Source organism: Balaenoptera ricei, chromosome 11 (assembly GCF_028023285.1).
Source record: "Balaenoptera ricei isolate mBalRic1 chromosome 11, mBalRic1.hap2, whole genome shotgun sequence".
In the NCBI taxonomy this organism is placed as follows: Eukaryota; Metazoa; Chordata; class Mammalia; order Artiodactyla; family Balaenopteridae; genus Balaenoptera; species Balaenoptera ricei.
Window position 1 is genome coordinate 28,359,940 of NC_082649.1, and position 2,535 is coordinate 28,362,474.

Below are 2,535 nucleotides of genomic sequence, written 5' to 3' on the forward strand. Positions count from 1 at the left end.
GAGGTAGTTCTCCCAAGGTTGAAGTGACTGAACCCTCCAGAAGTCTGATTTTTCCTTTCACTTGCCACTTCCCTTTTTCCTCTTGTCTTAATGTATGTAACTAGAATGTAGCCAGTTTGCTGCTGGATTTCAGCTCCGAGCAGGAAAGTAGCTCAGCATCCCAACTACCCACCTTCAGGGAGCCAAACAGAGTGCAGGGGCGGAGTTAAGGATCGGCTCAGGGGAGAACCAATTGAGGTGGCAGGGGTGGGGCGCCCAGGGGAGGATGGTTCAGCTTTAAGAACTCTTTCTTTTTAGTCCTGAAGAGCGGAAAGAATTGCGTACCTGCAGGGCATGCATTTGATCGCTCGGTGCTGGCACCAACTGCCAAGGCCGCTGCGCCAGGCCCCTCTCCTCGGGGAGAGCCCATGCGCCCAGGCAGAGATTCCACTTCTGGGCAGTCCGCAGCTGCGGGTTTTGAGCGGTGTATTGCAAAGAACCCGCGCACACTGATTTATTAAAAATGCAGCATAGCCCTCTCTGCTTCTTGTCATCCAATCAAAACAGAATTAGTGCGTAGAGGATACTGGAACGTGTTCAAAGTCGCCTTCTCAAGTCCGCCTTCCACCGGCTCTAAAAAGCCCCTAATTTATTGGGCCATCATCCTCATTTCATTGATTCCTCCATTTCCTTGCCAACGGAGGAGGTGGGAACAACAACAAAAATTCTTACCAAAAAATGACTATCCTTTAAAGAGTATTTCGCTTTTTTCACCACCCACTCCTCTCTGACCCCCTCTAGTGGGACAGGTATTAACGTGTTTACGGAGTCCCATTTTTACAGATTTCTAGTTAGGAAACGCAGTTCATCCGGGCGGAGAGGAAATCCACACAGGTGGACCGGTCCACACTGGCCACCTCCCCCGAGGAGGGTGGGCGAACCTGCCGGAATGGGTGGGAGCAGAAGAGTTGCATCGAGATGGAGACTTAGAGAAAAGATCCGCGGGCTCGGGCGGCTAGCGCAGCGGAAACCGGGGTCTGGGGCCGCAGGAAACCGGTAGTTTAAGAATTTGCTAACCCTTTGGGACTTCCCTGGCGGTCCCGTGGTTAAGACTCCGCGCTTCAACTGCAGGGGGCGCGGGGTCCATCCTTGGTCAGGGAACTAAGATCCCAAATGCCCCGCCGCCGGCCAAAAAAAAAAAAAAAAAAAGACAAGAATTTGCTGTCTGGTAGCACCTGCTGCTGTGTGTGAAAAAGTGCAAAAAGAGTGCGCCTGAGAAGCACCTGGCAAAGCGCTGGCGCGAGATGAAGGGACGGCGAAGGCGGAGGGCTTGGTGTGGACTGCTGGGGTGGCGGCGATGGGGCCGCGAGGTGGGCGATCGTGAAGCCAGGTGACCGTGACGAGTGGAAAGGGTCTGGTGCTGCACCTGTCACTGTGCTAGACCTGGTGGAGGATGCTGCGGCAGGTGCTTCGCAGAGGGCTCCGGTCGTTCTGCCACAGGCGGGGCTTGTGCGTGAGCCGGCACCCGGTCTTTTTCCTCACCGCGCCCGCAGTCCTGACCATCACCTTCGGCCTCAGCGCGCTCGACCGCTTCCAGCCCGAGGGCGACCTGGAGCGCCTGGTCGCTCCCAGCCACAGCCTGGCCAAGATCGAGCGCAGCCTGGCCAGCAGCCTTTTCCCCCTGGACCAGTCCAAAAGCCAGCTCTATTCGGACTTACACACCCCCGGGAGGTATGGCAGGGTGATCCTCCTCTCCCCACCCGGGGACAATATTTTGCTCCAGGCTGAGGGGATCCTGCAGACTCGCTGAGCCTTGCGGGAAATGAAGTGAGCTGCTAAGTCTGTAACTACACTTTTCCTCAAATGACAGGGCGAGCTCTCAGCATGAGATATGCGTGCTGGATGATATTATTTCAGTGCTAAAGGATCTCAGACAGAGTGCAAGTGAGGTATCCCAACCCTAAATTAAAGGTATGCTCCTCCTGCATGCTTCTGCCAGTTAAACAGGTAGCACTTCATTTCTTGCCCTAAACAAGCAGAGAAAGTGCAGAGGTCTCATCTTTAAGACACAAGACAATTGCTTCTTTCATTGGAGGAGAAGGTGTGTGAATAAATTTGGAAGGAAAAACTAAAGTAAAACAATATCAAAGGCACAATTATATATTTATTAGAGGTTGGTTAGTTACTGGAAGGTGGATCGTGAGCCTTTAGCGTTGCCAGGGACATTTTTATTTCACTTGCCAAGAGGAATAAACATGTAGCTACCAGCAGCCTGGCTAGAATTTGGTACTGAGTGTCTGTACCGATGTATGCCTGTGTGACGGTCAATAATAAGCTTTGACTATTATTGGGATTCCATGAATTTATGTATGACCGTAGTAGGAATCCCAACAATCACGTATATTTGTGTTTGCATGCGAAAATAGCTGCTCCCTAGGTCTAAATGGAAATAATCATATGCTACATGCAAGGGTTGGTAAACTTGACCATAAGCAAATATTTTAGGCTTTGCAGACCACACACTATCTTTGTCATATAGTCTTGTGTTTTTTTTTT

General features: G+C 51.4%; 1 pseudogene; it reads left to right on the forward strand.

Annotated features, from left to right (window-relative positions):
* The first annotated feature begins 1,432 nt into the window (after positions 1 to 1,432).
* Positions 1,433 to 2,010, forward strand: LOC132374220 (patched domain-containing protein 4-like; annotated as a pseudogene).
* The last annotated feature ends 525 nt before the right edge of the window (positions 2,011 to 2,535 follow it).